General features: G+C 47.0%; 1 long non-coding RNA gene across 4 annotated transcripts in view; it reads left to right on the forward strand.

Annotated features, from left to right (window-relative positions):
* Window positions 1–12,249, forward strand: part of LOC308186674 — a 413,864-nt gene that overhangs the window by 381,742 nt on the left and 19,873 nt on the right. For 3 of the 4 annotated variants that reach the window (XR_013944180.1, XR_013944181.1, XR_013944182.1), the window contains one exon: window positions 8,703–9,059. This is a non-coding gene — a long non-coding RNA (uncharacterized lncRNA). The remainder of the gene's footprint in view (window positions 1–8,702; window positions 9,060–12,249) is intronic. The other variant, XR_013944183.1, reaches the window with a different exon arrangement.

The following is a 12,249-nucleotide window of genomic DNA, read 5'->3' on the forward strand; positions in this document are numbered from 1 at the left end:
GCGTCGGGATAGTCCGAGTATCGTCGGGGTATTCCTGCTAGGCCTAGGAAGTGCTGGGGGAAGAACGTTAGGTTTACTCCTGTAAATATTACCCCGAAGTGGGCTTTTGCTCATGTTTGGTGTAGGGTAAACCCAGTGAGTAGTGGGAATCAGTGAGTAAATCCTGCTAGAATGGCAAAGACGGCGCCTATGGATAGGACGTAGTGGAAGTGGGCAACTACGTAGTACGTGTCGTGCAGGGCGATGTCTAGGGAAGAGTTTGCAAGAACGATTCCTGTTAATCCTCCGATGGTAAATAGGAAGATAAATCCTAGAGCTCATAGTATTGGGGGGGTCTCATTTGATTGTTCCTCCGTGCAGGGTGGCTAGTCAGCTAAATACTTTGATTCCGGTAGGGATGGCAATGATTATAGTGGCTGATGTAAAGTAGGCTCGGGTATCAACGTCTATTCCTACTGTAAACATGTGGTGAGCTCAGACGATGAATCCTAGGAAGCCGATGGATAGTATGGCTCAGACTATTCCCATGTAGCCGAAGGGCTCCTTTTTGCCTGAGTAGTACGTGACTACGTGTGAGATGATTCCGAACCCTGGTAGGATCAGAATATAGACTTCTGGGTGTCCGAAGAATCAGAATAGGTGTTGGTACAGGATTGGGTCTCCTCCTCCAGCGGGGTCGAAGAATGTGGTGTTTAGGTTTCGATCAGTTAGTAATATTGTAATACCGGCGGCGAGTACGGGGAGTGATAGAAGGAGTAGGATGGCGGTAATTAGTACGGATCAGACAAATAGTGGGGTTTGGTATTGTGAGAGTGCGGGGGGTTTTATGTTGATGGCTGTGGTGATAAAGTTGATGGCCCCAAGGATGGAGGAGATACCGGCTAAGTGGAGTGAGAAGATAGCCAGGTCTACTGAAGCTCCGGCGTGGGCAAGGTCACCTGCTAGGGGAGGGTAGACAGTTCAGCCTGTGCCGGCGCCAGCTTCTACAGTGGATGAGGCTAGTAGTAGGAGGAATGATGGGGGGAGGAGTCAAAAGCTTATGTTGTTTATTCGCGGGAATGCTATGTCGGGGGCACCGATTATGAGGGGGACTAATCAGTTGCCGAATCCTCCGATCATGATGGGTATGACTATAAAGAAGCTTATTACAAAGGCGTGAGCGGTAACGATTACATTGTAAATTTGGTCGTCGCCTAGGAGAGTTCCTGGTTGTCCTAGTTCTGCGCGGATTAATAGGCTGAGTGCGGTGCCGACTATTCCTGCTCATGCCCCGAAGATGAGGTACAGGGTGCCAATATCCTTATGGTTAGTGGAAAATAGTCATCGGTTGATGAAGGTGACGGGTAAGATGGCTGAGTGTTGAAGCGTTAGGCTGTAGTCCTTTTTACAGAGGTTTAATTCCTCTTCTTATCGGCTCTGTAGTGAAATTCATGTTGAGTTGCAAGCTCATCGATGCGCACTAGGGTGCGTCAGGGTCTTTGTAGGCAGAAGCCAATTGGTTTAGGCATTTAGCTGTTAACTAGAGTTTTGTGGGATCGAAGCCCATCTGTCTAGGGAGGCTTTAGCTTAATTAAAGCGTCTGACTTGCATTCAGAAGATACAGGTTAATATTCTGTAAGTCTTAATGTGCAGAAACTAAGAGGGTTTAACTCTTATTTAAGGCTTTGAAGGCCTTCGGTTTGGGGTGTTATCCTAAGTTTCTAGACAATGGCATGTATTATTGGGGACAGGGGAAGTAAGAGGATTGATAGTGAGGCAAGGACCGCAGTAGGTGTGCTTGGGGCTTTGCTAGTGTATCATTGTTTTATGTGGTTAGAGGAGTTGGGGGGAAGGGTAATTGTTGAGTGGTATGCGAGGCGTAGGTAGAAGAAGAGGCTGAGCAGTGATAGCATGGCAATTGCCATGGCTGCTGGTGTTATTTCCTGTTTAGTTAGTTCTTGGATGATAAGTCACTTTGGTATAAAGCCTGTTAATGGGGGGAGGCCTGCTAGGGATAAAAGTACTAGTATTAGGGTGGCGTTTAGCACTGGGGTTTTTGTTCATGAGGTTGTGATCATGGATAGGTTAAGGGCTTTGATTTTGTTAAGGGCTAGGAATACGGCTGATGTTATGATTGTGTATAGGTAGAAGGTAAGTAAGGCCAATTTGGGGCTGTAAACTAGGATGATGGCGATTCAGCCTAAGTGGGAGATGGACGAGAAGGCTAGGATTTTGCGTGTTTGTGTTTGGTTCAGTCCTATTCAGCCTCCTAGTGCTGTTGAGGCTAGGGCCATGGCGGTGAGTAGAGCTGGGTCGAGGGATTTGGATGTTAGTAGGAGCAGGGTTAGTGGGGGGAATTTTATGAGGGTCGAGAGTAGCAGGGCTGTTATTAGTGGCGATCCTTGTAGTACTTCTGGGAATCAGAAGTGAAATGGCACTAGGCCCAGTTTAATAGCGATTGCTGCTGTCAGTAGTAGACAGGAGGTTGGGTGGTTTATTTGTGTGATGTCTCATTGGCCGGTGACTCAGGCATTGGTTATGCTAGAGAATAGGACCAGGGCGGAAGCAGCTGCTTGGGTTAGGAAGTATTTCGTTGCGGCTTCTACTGCTCGTGGGTGGTGGGATTTGGCAATTAGGGGAATGATGGCTAGTGCGTTGATCTCCAGTCCTGTCCAGGCCAGAACTCAGTGGTTGCTGGAAATTGTGATTGTGGTGCCCAAGATGAGGCTGAAGGTTATGATTGGGGTCGCGTAAGGGTTCATTAGTAGAGGAGGGGGTTAAACCATCATTTTCGGGGTATGGGCCCGATAGCTTGATTAGCTGACTCTACTAGAAAATAATATAAGGGAAGTATGGAGAATTTTGATTTCTCTTGTGTGGGTTCAATTCCTACTTTTCTAAGGTCAACAGGAAATGAGAGGGCTGTTATACCTCTATGTTCACTTTATCATAGTGACCCTTTGTAGTTCAGGCACATTTCCTTATGTAAGGAGGTAGGCCTGCATAGCAGATAGGTATGCTGATGTGTCAGAGGCACAGAGCTAGTGTGAGGGGTAGGAAGTTTTTTCATAGTAGGTGCATTAGTTGGTCATATCGGAATCGTGGGTATGAAACTCGGACCCATAAGAAACCAGAAGATAGTAGGAGGACTTTTGTGGCTAGGATGACGGGGAATAGTTCTGTGGGTGGCCCTAGGGCGCTTGGGTTTAGGAATATGATGGCTGTAAGTGTATTTATTAGCATAATGTTCGCATATTCAGCTAGGAAGAATAAGGCGAAGGGTCCTGCGGCGTATTCAACGTTAAACCCTGAGACTAGCTCAGATTCACCCTCTGTGAGGTCAAAAGGAGCTCGGTTTGTCTCTGCTAGGGTGGATACGTATCATATTATTGCTAGGGGTCATGAGGAGAAAATGAAGTATAGAGGCTCCTGTGCGACGGCAAAGGAGCTGAGTGTGTAGCTTCCGCTTAGTATGATTATTGATAGCAGGATTATGGCCAGTGTCACTTCGTATGAAATGGTCTGTGCTACTGCCCGTAGGGCTCCGATTAGTGCGTATTTTGAGTTCGAGGCTCAGCCTGATCATAGGACTGAGTAGACGGCTAGGCTTGACATGGCTATTAGGAAGAGAACTCCGAGGTTTAGATCTGCTAGGGGAAATGGGAGTGGTAGTGGTGCTCAAGTGGTGAGGGCTAGGACAAGGGCTAGTATTGGTATCAGAATGAATAGAAGTGGGGAAGAGGTAGAGGGTCGGATGGGCTCTTTGGTAAATAGTTTCAGTCCGTCCGCAAATGGTTGAAGTAGGCCAAAAGGCCCGACAACGTTAGGGCCTTTGCGGGATTGTATGTAGCTTAGGATTTTCCGTTCTGCTAGGGTTAGGAAGGCTACGGCAATCAGGATTGGGATGATGTATAGGAGGGATATAATGAGGCAGCTTAGTGTTGTTATTTGAATCATGGGTGAAGCTAGGGAGAGGATTTGAACCTCTGGGGAAAGGGCTTAAGCCTTCTGCACTTGCCGGGCTCTGCCACTCTAGCTGGTCCTTTTCTAGGATTGAAAGTGGTGGGGGAAGGCCCTCTTCACGGTTTAGTTGGTTTCACTGCTTAGAGGGGGGGGGCGTGCTTGTGGTATTGGCCCCACTTTCCCGGTCCTTTCGTACTGGGGAGAGTGTGTCATAGATAGAAACCGACCTGGATTGCTCCGGTCTGAACTCAGATCACGTAGGACTGTTAATCGTTGAACAAACGAACCCTTAATAGCGGCTGCACCATTAGGATGTCCTGATCCAACATCGAGGTCGTAAACCCCCCTGTCGATATGGGCTCTTGAGGGGGATTGCGCTGTTATCCCTGGGGTAGCTTGGTCCATTAATCAATTATATTGGGTCTGGTCACTGTTAGCACTTTGAGGGGTAGCTCTAGGTAAAGAGGTATGGTCTTGTTTTTGGAGGATTTGTTCTCCTCCAAGGTCGCCCCAACCGAAAAATATCGACCAGGCTCTGCGATGGTAGTGGCCCCAGTGGGGTTGATTGAGGATTCGCGGTGGTCGTTGATTTTTAAGTTCCACAGGGTCTTCTCGTCTTATGTTCACATCCCCGCTTTTGCACGGGGAGATCAATTTCACTGATTATCTGTGAGAGACAGTTAAGACCTCGTTTAGCCATTCATACAAGTCTCGATTTATGGGACAATTGATTGCGCTATCTTTGCACGGTTAGGATACCGCGGCCGTTAAACCTAAGTCACCGGGCAGGCATCACCTTCAATACTTGTTTAATTTGCTGAAGGCTATGTTTTTGGTAAACAGTCGGGCCTTATTAATTTGCCGAGTTCCTTTCACAGATTTTAATCGCTCTTATAGGCGCTCCTGAGTCGGGTTAACAGGGTTAGTTAATACGTGGTCTTGTAGGGGTTTTTGTATCTGTCTAGGTCTGTTAATAATGTTTCTATGTAAGCTTGCGCCGTTAGAGGGGTGTGGCCCTGAGTTACTTATTTTAGCATTAATTCTCCTATATTCATAGGTTGACCTGTTTGTGATAAGGGAATCATCTTATTTTGGTATTTTTAGGTGGTGGAGCTTTGACGCACTCTTTTTTGATGGCTGCTTTAGGGCCCACGGTAGGATCAGTAGTAAGAATTATCCGCTAGTCGAGGTTGTGTCCTTTTTTAATGGAGCTGTCCCTCCATTAAATAGCTCTTAATCATCTCATTAGGGTTCAGGATGTCCGGTAGGGAGGATTAAGGGGGAACTTAGATTCGTTTCACAGGTAACCAGCTATCACCCAGCTCGGTTGGCTTTTCACCTCTACTGACAAGTCATCCCACTCTTTTGCAACAGAGACGGGTTCGCTCTCTTTAACTGCTTGAAAGTAGCTCGCTTGGGTTTCGGGGGGGCAAACTTTAGTTCACTTTGCTTGGTTGTTCTCGCTAAACCATGATGCAAAAGGTACAAGGGTTGATCTTTGCTGTCTGTCGCTTTGATTGTTTCACTGCTATTTCATCTTTCCCTTACGGTACTGGGGTCTCTATCGCGTCTAAGTGTCTTTTCTATCGCCTATACTAAGACTGTAAAATGCTTTAGTTTAATTAGTTTAGTAAATTCTTTAGTTTTGGTGTACTATTTGTGTGGTTGAGCTAGAGGGGGGGCTTCAAGACGATCCGGTCTAGTAGATATCTTTCAGGTGTAAGCTGAGTGCTTTGGTGTTATAGCTACGTCTTGATATTCTAAGTACACCTTCCGGTACACTTACCTTGTTACGACTTACCTCATCCTCAGCGTATTTATGGTATTAGTTATGTGGGATGTGGCTTTTGAGGAGGGTGACGGGCGGTATGTACGTGCCCCAGGGCCGGCTTAAAGTAGGCTCTATTGTCCCACTTTACTGCTAAATCCGCCTTCCAGAAGTGGTTTCACGCTTCTTTCCGTGTGCCCTATGAATAGGGAATGTAGCCCATTTCTTCCACTCCATAGGCTATACCTTGACCTGTCTTATTAGCGGGGTGCTATTGTGTCCACTGTTGTGCTCTCATTCGAGGTGTGCTGGCGACGGCGGTATGTAGGCTGTGTTGGCAAGGGGTGGTTGGGTTAATCGGGGATTATCGATTGTAGAACAGGCTCCTCTAGGTGGGTTTGGGGCACCGCCAAGTCCTTAGAGTTTTAAGCGTTTGTGCTCGTAGTTCTCTGGCGGATACTTCGGTAAAGTAAGTATCAAGATTTAGGGCCAGGCATAGTGGGGTATCTAATCCCAGTTTGGGCCCTGGCTTTCGTGGGTTTAAATCAGTCGTTAGTTCCTAAGATCATCTTAATGGTGTGTTTAGGTGCATCTTGGGCTTATGACAGCTCAGTTGCATTTTGATCTTAATTAGCTAGGATAGGCATTTTACCACTCTTTACGCCGTGTCAATAGGACGGTTGATTTGGGTTTCTTGTATGACCGCGGTGGCTGGCACAAGATTTACCAACCCTTGAAGTTAGGCTGTTGCTATAACTAAGTCAAGTTTGCACTCATTGCTTAATGTTAATTACTGCTGAATACCCGTGGGGGCGTGGCTTAGCGAGGCGTCTTGGGCTACTACTTGGGTGTGCCTGATACCCGCTCCTCAAGGCCTGTATGGGGGTAGGTGGTCGAGGGCGTTTACACTGGGGCGCGGATACTTGCATGTATATATTTAGCAAAAACCAACCGTAAGGTTAGGACTAAGTCTTTTGTCCGCAGGCATGTTTTATGCCATCTTGGCAACTTCAGTGCCATGCTTTGTGTTAAGCTATGTGGACGGGGGTGTGGTTAGCTGATAGTTGAGTGGTGAGTGAGAGTGAAGTATATGAAATTATTGCTTGTGTTTACTATTTTTAGTACTGGAGTTTCTCTAATAAGTTTAAGTTATTTTGTATGTGTTTGTGTGTATATGTACATCGTTCCGATGATGTCATGGAAGGGATGATTAATGGAGTTTTAGAGGTAGTTTGCTGGGATTGGGCGATGAAGGTTTATGCTACATGGTGGTTAGCGAAAGTTTACTGGTTTAGTTTGTGAAGCGCAGGGGTTGCGCTTAATGATTTGTTGTTTTGTGCTATGTCCAACGAGCATTCATCCAATAGCCCCATTTAACCCGGAGGGTGGAGGTAACATTAACTGAATGTGGTCAAAGTGCATCAGTGTCAGGATGATTCCCCATATACGCCAACCGTCTCATCGAGGGACCCTTGAAATATAGGATAGGCCGTGAGGCAGGTGTGTCCAGGCTTAGATTGTGGGACCCCCGAGATCACTGGGAATAGCCACCTGTGAGGTAACCCCGGAAAAAATAAGAGGAACCAGAGGCGCCAAAAAGCTGGAACATGCCGCGATTACGCATTGAGAAGGTGAAAGTACTCACAGATGCCACTTTGAAGGGCAAGGAGGGGTGAGTGAACCCAATGGATGGCCCTGACCGAGGAACCAGAGGCGCAAAAATGTGAGGAGGGCGAGGGGTTTAGGGGGAACGTATGGGCCTGAAGCTAGTCATACCGGACATTATGTGCAACGGGTTGCTGATTTCACGTGAGGAGTACGATTAATAAATCCGTCTGATACGAACTGCATGAGATATGTGGTGGAGAGTTGTTGTTGGAGCATGTCCTGTGAGCATTCATTAAAATGGGGTCTTGTTATGCGCTTGAGTGGAGTTGTATTGGGTGTTGTGGGGTATGGTCCTAGAACATTCATGCCGGGTGGTTTGGTAGGAGTGTGTTTAAGGGTTTAATGGCCGTGTACATGTATGGGTTTAGCACCTGCTTATAAGATAGTCCGTATATAATGTATATTACTGGTACTATAGTATGTATGTATATGGGGTATATAAATTTATGCACGAATATGCATAACCAAATACCCCCGCCTCGGGGGGGGAGGGGGGGGGGGTTAAGCATAATGGCATAGATGGGGTAGAATTATTGGGGGCTTGCGGTTAGTTCCTGTAGTTGAGAACAATGGCGGCTTTTCGAGCCGCAGGCCTCGGGTAGTGTCCGGGCAGGAATAATGACTTATTTTATGTTTTTTTTAGGGATTTGCTTTGCGGTGGGTGTTTTGGGTGTGGCGTCGAATCCTTCGCCGTATTATGGGGTTGTTGGTTTGGTGTTAGCGTCTGTGGCGGGGTGCGGGTGGTTGCTGGGCCTTGGGGTTTCGTTCGTGGCTTTAGTGCTGTTTATGGTGTATTTGGGGGGTATGCTGGTGGTGTTTGTTTATTCAGTAGCTTTAGCAGCGGAGCCTTTCCCTGGGGCTTGGGGGGATTGACGGGTGATTGGATGTGCAGTAGCGTTTGTGGCAATTGTTTTTGGGGGGTTGGTGTTTGGGGGGTTTATGGGGGCTTGGAAGTTCGGGGTTTCTACTGTGAATAATGTTGGGGTGTTTGTTGTTCGGTCGGATTTTAGTGGAGTTTCCATGTTTTATTCACATGGGGCAGGGATGTTTTTAGTGGCGGGTTGGGGGCTGTTGTTGACTTTGTTTGTTGTATTGGAGCTTGTGCGGGGGTTGTCGCGGGGTGCTATTCGGGCGGTTTAGGGGTTAGGGTCAGAGAATAGTTTATTGAAAATGCCAGCTTTGGGAGCTGGAGATAAAGGTTTGAGTCCTTTTTTTCTGAGTTTGGGGTACTCTAAGAAGTGGTAAGTCTTCAATCTTTGGTTTACAAGACCAATGTTTTTATAAACTATTAGAGTATTTAGCAGTTGAGTATTTTGTTTTCTAGGGCGCTTGCGGCGGGGAGGAGAAATAGGAGGATAGTGAAGTAGGCGATTGAAGCGAGTTGGCCGATGATGATGAATGGGTGTTCGACGGGTTGGCTTCCTACTCATGTTAGGACGAGGAGGTCGGCGACTAGTACTCAGAATAGGAGCTGGGAGAGTGGTCGGAATGTTATTGCTCGTTGTTTTGATTTGTGCAGGAATGGGATTAGGAATAGGATCAGTACGGAGGCGGCCAGTGCTAATATGCCTCCTAGTTTATTTGGGATTGAACGTAGGATGGCGTAGGCGAATAGGAAGTATCATTCTGGCTTGATGTGTGGTGGGGTTACTAGCGGGTTTGCTGGGGTGAAGTTTTCTGGGTCTCCCAGGAGGTTAACCGCTCATGCTTCTTTCTTATGAGACGTTAGTAAACCAATTACATAGCCTTGTCAAGACTAAATCACAGGTAAAAATCCTGTACATCTCATGTGGCCAACCACTCCCAACTAGGATTCCAAGACGCCTCATCACCCATCATAGAAGAACTCGTTGAATTCCACGACCACGCCCTAATCGTTGCCCTAGCTATCTGCAGCCTAGTTCTCTACCTTTTAGCCCACATACTAACAGAAAAACTCTCGTCCAATGCTGTAGACGCCCAAGAAGTAGAGCTGATCTGGACAATCCTACCTGCTATCGTCCTGGTACTCCTCGCCCTCCCATCCCTACAAATCCTCTACATAATGGACAAAATCGATGAACCAGACCTCACCCTAAAAGCCATCGGCCACCAATGATACTGAAGCTACGAATACACAGACTTCAAAGACCTATCATTCGACTCCTACATAGTGCCCACCCCAGACTTACCCAACGGCCACTTCCGACTGCTAGAAGTTGACCACCGCGTAGTTATCCCAATAGAATCCCCCATCCGCGTGATCATTACTGCAGGAGACGTACTCCACTCCTGAGCAGTCCCAACGCTCGGAGTTAAAACAGACGCAATCCCAGGCTGACTAAACCAAACTTCATTCATTACCACCCGGCCTGGGATTTTTTACGGACAATGCTCAGAAATTTGCGGGGCTAATCACAGCTACATACCCATTGTAGTAGAATCAACCCCACTCCCACATTTCGAGGCCTGATCGTCCCTTCTATCATCATCCTAATCATTAAGAAGCTATGCAACAGCACTAGCCTTTTAAGCTAGCCAAAGAGGGACTTCCCCCTCCTTAATGATATGCCACAGCTTAACCCCGCACCATGATTTTCAATCATAATTATAACCTGATTAACCCTAGCACTCCTCATCCAACCAAAACTACTAGCCTTCACCACAACCAACCCCCCATCAAATAAGACCTCCCTCACTACCAAACCCACACCATGATCCTGACCATGAACCTAAGCTTCTTTGACCAATTTTCCAGCCCCAATCTATTTGGCATCCCCTTAATCCTACTATCCCTACTCTTCCCAGCCCTACTATTCCCGTCCCCAAACAACCGATGAATCAACAACCGCCTTTCTACTATCCAAACATGACTCCTTCACCTAATCACAAAACAACTAATAGTCCCACTCAACAAAAATGGCCACAAATGAGCCATAATATTTACATCCCTAATAATCATACTTCTTACAATCAACCTTCTAGGCCTCCTTCCATATACATTCACCCCAACCACCCAACTATCTATGAACATAGCCCTAGCCTTCCCACTATGGCTCGCCACACTACTAACAGTCATGTTTAACCATGTACGTGCCCCAGGGCCGGCTTAAAGTAGGCTCTATTGTCCCACTTTACTGCTAAATCCGCCTTCCAGAAGTGGTTTCACGCTTCTTTCCGTGTGCCCTATGAATAGGGAATGTAGCCCATTTCTTCCACTCCATAGGCTATACCTTGACCTGTCTTATTAGCGGGGTGCTATTGTGTCCACTGTTGTGCTCTCATTCGAGGTGTGCTGGCGACGGCGGTATGTAGGCTGTGTTGGCAAGGGGTGGTTGGGTTAATCGGGGATTATCGATTGTAGAACAGGCTCCTCTAGGTGGGTTTGGGGCACCGCCAAGTCCTTAGAGTTTTAAGCGTTTGTGCTCGTAGTTCTCTGGCGGATACTTCGGTAAAGTAAGTATCAAGATTTAGGGCCAGGCATAGTGGGGTATCTAATCCCAGTTTGGGCCCTGGCTTTCGTGGGTTTAAATCAGTCGTTAGTTCCTAAGATCATCTTAATGGTGTGTTTAGGTGCATCTTGGGCTTATGACAGCTTAGTTGCATTTTGATCTTAGTTAGCTAGGATAGGCATTTTACCACTCTTTACGCCGTGTCAATAGGACGGTTGATTTGGGTTTCTTGTATGACCGCGGTGGCTGGCACAAGATTTACCAACCCTTGAAGTTAGGCTGTTGCTATAACTAAGTCAAGTTTGCACTCATTGCTTAATGTTAATTACTGCTGAATACCCGTGGGGGCGTGGCTTAGCGAGGCGTCTTGGGCTACTACTTGGGTGTGCCTGATACCCGCTCCTCAAGGCCTGTATGGGGGTAGGTGGTCGAGGGCGTTTACACTGGGGCGCGGATACTTGCATGCATATATTTAGCAAAAACCAACCGTAAGGTTAGGACTAAGTCTTTTGTCCGCAGGCATGTTTTATGCCATCTTGGCAACTTCAGTGCCATGCTTTGTGTTAAGCTATGTGGACGGGGGTGTGGTTAGCTGATAGTTGAGTGGTGAGTGAGAGTGAAGTATATGAAATTATTGCTTGTGTTTACTATTTTTAGTACTGGAGTTTCTCTAAGTCCTAGGACTAGGAGGAAATGGTGTTTCATAGTGTGTAGGCGTCGGGATAGTCCGAGTATCGTCGGGGTATTCCTGCTAGGCCTAGGAAGTGCTGGGGGAAGAACGTTAGGTTTACTCCTGTAAATATTACCCCGAAGTGGGCTTTTGCTCATGTTTGGTGTAGGGTAAACCCAGTGAGTAGTGGGAATCAGTGAGTAAATCCTGCTAGAATGGCAAAGACGGCGCCTATGGATAGGACGTAGTGGAAGTGGGCAACTACGTAGTACGTGTCGTGCAGGGCGATGTCTAGGGAAGAGTTTGCAAGAACGATTCCTGTTAATCCTCCGATGGTAAATAGGAAGATAAATCCTAGAGCTCATAGTATTGGGGGGGTCTCATTTGATTGTTCCTCCGTGCAGGGTGGCTAGTCAGCTAAATACTTTGATTCCGGTAGGGATGGCAATGATTATAGTGGCTGATGTAAAGTAGGCTCGGGTATCAACGTCTATTCCTACTGTAAACATGTGGTGAGCTCAGACGATGAATCCTAGGAAGCCGATGGATAGTATGGCTCAGACTATTCCCATGTAGCCGAAGGGCTCCTTTTTGCCTGAGTAGTACGTGACTACGTGTGAGATGATTCCGAACCCTGGTAGGATCAGAATATAGACTTCTGGGTGTCCGAAGAATCAGAATAGGTGTTGGTACAGGATTGGGTCTCCTCCTCCAGCGGGGTCGAAGAATGTGGTGTTTAGGTTTCGATCAGTTAGTAATATTGTAATACC

This window comes from Anser brachyrhynchus (assembly GCF_964034855.1).
Source record: "Anser brachyrhynchus genome assembly, contig: SCAFFOLD_79, whole genome shotgun sequence".
In the NCBI taxonomy this organism is placed as follows: Eukaryota; Metazoa; Chordata; class Aves; order Anseriformes; family Anatidae; genus Anser; species Anser brachyrhynchus.